The sequence below is a fragment of the Phyllostomus hastatus genome, unplaced genomic scaffold (genome assembly GCF_019186645.2).
Source record: "Phyllostomus hastatus isolate PE091 unplaced genomic scaffold, TTU_PhHast_1.1 phas_scaffold_28, whole genome shotgun sequence".
NCBI classification, from domain to species: Eukaryota; Metazoa; Chordata; class Mammalia; order Chiroptera; family Phyllostomidae; genus Phyllostomus; species Phyllostomus hastatus.
The window spans coordinates 11182764-11189359 of record NW_025334022.1 but is presented as its reverse complement, the minus strand read 5'-3'; the positions used below and the strand labels follow the sequence as shown (position 1 = coordinate 11189359).

Genomic DNA, 6596 nt, shown 5'->3' with positions numbered 1-6596 from the left:
CAAATTAAAACTGATAATGGCCAAGGATATTTTGCCTATTCTACTCAAGCCTTCCTTCAGTGTTGGAATATCCAACATAAAACAGGAATACCTTACAATCCAGCCAGTCAGGCAATTGTTGAACAGGTGCATCATACCTTTAAGAATCTTCTTAAAAAACAAGAAAGGGGGAGTCAAGAGTCTACCCCCCAAATTTGATTATGCTAGCTATGTTGACGTATAAGTTTCTAAATTGTAATGAATCACTCTGTACTCCAACTGAGAAACATTTTAAGAAGAAAGAGCCAAAGTCACCTTATCCTCAGGTTTTATACAAAGATCCTCTGGGAGATGGTACTTACTTGGAAGGGCCCTGTAGACCTCTTAACATAGGGAAGAAGGTATGTGTGTTTTTCCATTCCTACAGGTCCTGTCTGGCTTCCAGCTAAAAGGGTGAAGCCTTACCATGAGCAAAACAGACATCAAGCTCCACTACCTGGAAACAAAAACCAATCAGCTAACAGACCAGACAGCCCATTAGAAGAAAACAAGCACTGGATTCCTGTGCCAAAAAATACAGTTTATATTGCTAAGTATTTACTAGTTTATTTGTCTGTTCTTATTGACACTTTGTGATTTCCTTTAAAAGATCAACTTTATGCTGCAAGCAAAGAGCAATACAGTAATTACTACCAGTTTTCCATAGTAACTACAATTGGCCTGCGTACCCAGGAGGGGATTTATCATGCTCTCAATCTTCCTTTGGTTCCTCCTTATACCTTAGACAGTAGCTATAAAGAACTCAATCTCTTGGTCTTTGTGCAGGGACCAAATGCCATGTTGATTTTCTCCCCAAAAGTCCTTTTGTAGTGGAGAACTGGGGAGCTAATTGGAAGGTACTTTCTAAGCTTGGCTCAACAATAGCTTCGGCCCTGCCTCAATCCCCATATACTAATATGTGGTGGGAGGGGCCTGGTACCAGAGCATTTATTATCAGAATTGTTTCTCCCAACCACACTAGCCCTTGGCATTACAATTCTTGGGAAAATGGTCTTGCCTTTTATTGCCAGAAAACGCCTGTATAAAAAAAAAATTAAAGTCTCTATCAGGATGGCTCTCTAAAACAGAATTGGGTCACAGTTTGTACCTCTCACCCTTACTTGTTTTTGGCAACTCCAGGGACATCTCAAGTCTTTATAATAAATCAGCAAAAATTTATTCTCTGCCTGTCCCTGCAGGCTCCATATATGCCAGCTGTCTTACTCATCTCAATATTACTCAGTTAAGCCTCACTACAGTTTATATACTTAGAAGACAAACTCAAATATGGGTGCCAGTTAATGTAACCAGAGAATGGGAAGATCCCAATAGCATAGTAGCACTTAACAATGAGCTGGCCTTCTTAAGAGCCTGATGGTTTGTTGGCACCTTAATTGCATTTATTGTTTCTGCTCTAGTTGTCACAGCTACTGCTGCCACGGCAACCACTGCCCTCATTGAATCAGTTCAAACTACTCATACTGTTAATGTTGTCTTAACCAATTTCATTTTAGAAATGGTTCAACAGGCCCAGATTAATCAAGAAATCCTGACTCGCCTTTCTGCAATTGAATCAGCCTTCAACTGGATTGGTGAATGCCAGGATGTGCTAGTGACCCATCAGCAGCTAACCTGTGATCCTGGTTTCTCCAAACTGTGTGTCACCCCACTACAATGGAACTCCAGCCAATACTCCTAAAATGATATTCAACATCACCTAAGAGGAGCTTTTTCTACTAATTTAAAGGGACAAATTAATAAATTGCAACTGGGGTTACACCAACAACAATCAATGCTTAACTAAGCAGAAGTTTTTGAAACACTTAATGATAATCTCGCTCATTAAATCCAAAAAATTGGTTTAATAGACTCAAACTAAGATTGTGGGTCACTGGAGCCACCGGTTGTTTACTGATTTTAATAATGCTTTGTGTATTCCAATGCATTTACAAATTATTTGCCCAGGGTAGCAAAAGAGACCAGCAAAGTAGCAAGTCTTGTAGGATGCGTCACCACAACAGCCTTAACAAAAAGAAAAAAAAAGGGGAGAATTGTAGGGAACTGGAACTGGTTTGTTTTGGTCTGGTGAATGTGACTCAGCTCTGTATAGAAAACCTACAGAAGCAAGGTGGTGGGCAGGAGCCAGACCTTCAAACCGAGTTTTCCTGTGGGAATCAGGACTAGAAAATGCATACAGACTGTTATGGCTTGCTCTTGCTAAAACTCCATCACCCTGGTCTGAAACAATCAATGTATATTGTCTATCTTCAAAGTAATTTCCAAAGCCTGTGTGAACTTTCCCAAGGACAGAGCTAATCAGCTTGCTGTCTTTCCCTTCTGCATGTGTTATTTTCCTTTCCTTGATTGTACCTAACAATGTAGACAATAATATTCTATATAATAGATAAAAGATCTTTCTTCGATGTAAGACCCGAGAAAAACAATAAAAGACTGTCTAGGCAAGGGTTGGGGCACTCTCCTCTTGAAAGAATGGCTGTGCCACCCGCTTTGTCTCCATGGGATTGCTGTAGCTTGTGCATTTATTCTTGTCTTCAGTCACAATAGGTGTAGTCTGCTGGCCAGAGTCTGCTACATGTACCTGTTCTGGGAATGAAGATATTTTAAAACTTTTGAGTTATTATGAATAACTTTACTATGAATGTTCTTTTACATGTTTTTTGCATATAGATTTGTTTTGATTTTTCTTAGATGTATCCTAAAGAGTGACATTTCTAAGTTGTAGAGAATATGTATGTTGAACTCAGTAGATACTGCCAAGCAGTTTTTCACAGTGGTTATTCCATTCTATGTTTCCTGTTGTTCCACATCCTTGCCAGCATTCTGTGTTGTCAGTGTTTTGAATTTGGACATTCCAATAGGTGTGTAGTGGTATCTTATTGTTTTAGTTTGCATTTCCATGATGACATATGATGTGGAGCATCTTTTCATATTCTAACTGTATATCATCTTCAGTGAGGTGTCTATTAAAGGTCCTTGGCCCATTTTTAATTTTTTTTTAATTTTTGTATTGACTGAACTCTTATTTGCTGGGCAGCATGCTAAGCATTTTATTTAATTTAATTTAAACACAACGACACTAGAAGTTATGGACTACTATTATTAACTACTACTTGAAGACAAGGAAACTGAGACTCAGAAATATTACATTACTCACAGTCATGGAGTAGGTGGAGAGCTGAAATTTGAAGCTACAAGTTCTGACTTCAGACAGAGCCCTACTTTTACCACTATCTGTTACCACCACTGGTATGTGGTCAGGTGACATTCTATTTACCCACTTTCCTTATTGAGTCCTCTCAACTCCTAAAGCACAGTTATTTATCACAATTACCTGGTTATGACACTACAAGTTTCAGAAGTCCTGATTTGTGGAAAATCAGACCCAGGATCTACTGTCTTGGGCAATGGCAAGAGTAATGGCACCTTTCTCTTCTGCTTGGAGGGATGGAGCTGAGAATAGCAGTCTACCACAAGTCTGATAAGGATGAAAATTGCAAGTAGTCCTATTCCAGGAAGAACCAGCAGCATCAAAATGTCCCCATTTTTAGTTGGCTTGACAATCTATTTCCCCACCTGGACCTGGATGTGCTAAGACTACTTAATTTGAACTTATAACATACTGTCTTTGTTTCTCAAACTTCTAGTTCTTCTTAATTCTATATCCCAAGAGAAAACAAATACAAAAAGCTTGCACTCCCTAGAAGATAACAGCAAGTTTTGAAATGAAAAAAAAAAAAAACAAAAAAACCCCCACAAGTTAACCATAACAACATTTGCATTCAAATTCTATATCAAGATGGCAAACGTTTAGCAGCATTTAAGAACTATAAAGTTTGAGCCCTGGCTGGTGTAGCTCAGTGGATTGAGTACGGGCTGCGAACCAAAGTGTCGCAGGTTCGATTCCCAGTCAAAGTAAATGCTTGGGGTTGCAGGCCATGACCCCTAGCAACCACACATTGATGTTTCTCTCTCTCCCTCTTTCTCCCTCCCTTCCCTCTCTAAAAATAAATAAATAATCTTTTTTTTTATATGAAATGTGTTTTTTTTAAGATTTTATTTATTTATTTTTAGGGAGGGAAGGGAAGGAAGGGAGGGGGGGAGAGAGAGAGAGAGAGAGAGAGAGAGAGAGAGAGAGAGAGAGAGATTAATGTGCGGTTGCTGGGGGTTATGGCCTGCAACCCAGCAATGTACCCTGGCTGGGAATCGAACGTGGGACACTTTGGTTCCCAGCCCGCGCTCAATCCACTGAGCTACGCCAGCCAGGGAAAATAAATAAATAATCTTTAAAAAAGAACTATAAAGTTTCATTAAATGGTTCCATATTTTGTTGAAATACATAAAAATACTTTCTGAAAATATGAGATAAAGGACAATGTGAAAATCACCATATTTTATATACAAGTCCATCCTCAAATGTTGCTTTTCAATCATCTGACTGTAACTTTCAGGTCTAGAAGGAAAGGGTCATTTTAAACCCTCTTCTGTGACCACTGTCTACACATTTAAATAAGGGGGAAGACTTTTTGAACTTAGTTTTTTCAATTATTTAAAATATAAGCACAAAAATCAGTTTGCAGGCAGATGTGATATGAGCGCCAAGACACTTCTTAAATTCAAGAGCTTCATTAGGTAGAATCCAGAGTCTAAAAAATCCATTTTTCTTCTTCCCTTGTTCCTGCTGGTAATTCCAGAAGTCTATACCATGCTCCCTTAAATTTCTTATTATCTAAACATCATACACAGGTTTCAGAGTGCATTGTACTCCACACATTTTGAGGGAGTTGCAGGAAAGTGCTTCTGGCAAATGGTCATTAACTTCTTCAATCCCTGAATATATTTCTTCTGTGTTTCATCATGTAAAATATGTGCAACATATTCTATGCTTACAGAAAATTTTTTCTCTACCAGTTTTGGCATGGATGCCAACCATAGTGATATCAATGGGCCAAGGGATATTTCCAATGGCCATCTGAAGATAAGCATCACTAGACTTCACATATTCTCTCTGCAACATAAAATTTCATACTATCTGTTATGGATTCTTTACTATCAGCAGGAACATCCCTTTTCTGTGCATTTGTGAAAAGGGGTCTGAGAGAGGACTCAGTCTGTTTCTGCATAGCACTGTTCAATTTACCCTGCACACTACAATTCACATAGTCTTCTCTGCCATTCAATTATTTAGCCCAGATATGAAGAGGGACTTAAAGAATTTGGTAATGACGTCCATGTCTTTATGATCATCAACTTTTCCTAAAGATTCTCCCAATGCCTCTAACTCTTCTATTGTGGTGTTTTCTTCATGAACTTTCAGGTCATTCTGTGTGCCTTCCTCTCCAGGTTCCTGAGCACCCATAAATTCATTGAATTATTGCTGATCAAATCTATCCAAAGTTGCCTTCAGATCATTCCTCAATTGCTTGTCAACATTTGGTGTGAGGATCTCTATTTTTCTTCAATGTTGAAAAGTGTCATAATCAGTTTCTCAGAATAGTCTGATCAGTTCTCCTCTTTCAGTCTTCTGATAACCAGCCATGTTATAGTGAGGTGGCTTCTTCTCTCTGTCCATGGTTTTAAGGCTTCTCTCCAGCAGGTTGTCAGTTAGTTATTCAGGATGATTTTTCTGTAATTTAGTTGTCATTCCAGTTTGGTCCTGGGAGGAGGTTAGTGTAGTTTCCACTTACTCCCCCACCATCATGGGTCTCCTATCTGAAGTTTTATCATAGACTTTCAAATGGAAATGAGCTGTGCCTGAGTCAGGCCCCCAGTGGTGTATCATATCTGGCCTTGGCAGCAGATTTTCCTTTTTCTCCATTAGAAACTGGGGGTGAGGCCAACAGTGCTCTGGCCTAGAAAGACTCATGGGTAACTTTTTCCTCGGCCAGTCCAAGTTCTAATACTACACTCAATGAAGTTAATGGTTTCTGGTCCTCCTTTTTTGACTTGTAGCCACATCTTTCACAATATGCTGCTGCTTCTTCTTCTTCTCCTTCTTCTCCTTCTTCTTCTTCTTCTTCTTCTTCTTCTTCTTCTTCTTCTTCTTCTTCTTCTTCTTCTTCTTCTTCTTCTTCTTCTTCTGTGCTCACTATGCTCGAAATACTTTTTATTTTCTGATTTTTAAAGAGGAAATGAGGAGGGATTTCTTGCCCATTGGCATCTTTTTTTCTTCATTGGCTTCTTTTTTCTCCATGAAATTGAAGGCATGTTCCACCCACAGGTTCTGGTCCTCCACCAGCTGACTCTTCCTGAGAATCTCCGACTTCAGAATGTCCATGTTGCTGGGGTTTATGCTAGAGATTCCCTCTCCAGCTCCTCCAGCTGAACTTCACCCAATGGGCATAGCTGACCCACTTCTTTCGGCAATTTTTTAATTGAGTTGTCTGTTGTCTTATTCTTGAATTTTAAGTGGTCTTTGTGCATTTTGGATAACAGTCTCTTATCAGATGTAACTCTTGAAAGTATTTTCTCCCAATCTGTGGATTGTCTTCTCATTCTCTTGGCACTGTCTTTTTCAAATTAGAAACTATTCTTACTTTTTAAAAAATAATTATACTACA

General features: G+C 38.9%; 1 pseudogene; it reads right to left on the bottom strand.

Moving 5' to 3' along the window:
* Positions 1-4785: 4785 nt before the first annotated feature.
* LOC123805039 lies at positions 4786-6313 on the bottom strand (annotated as a pseudogene).
* Positions 6314-6596: the final 283 nt, after the last annotated feature.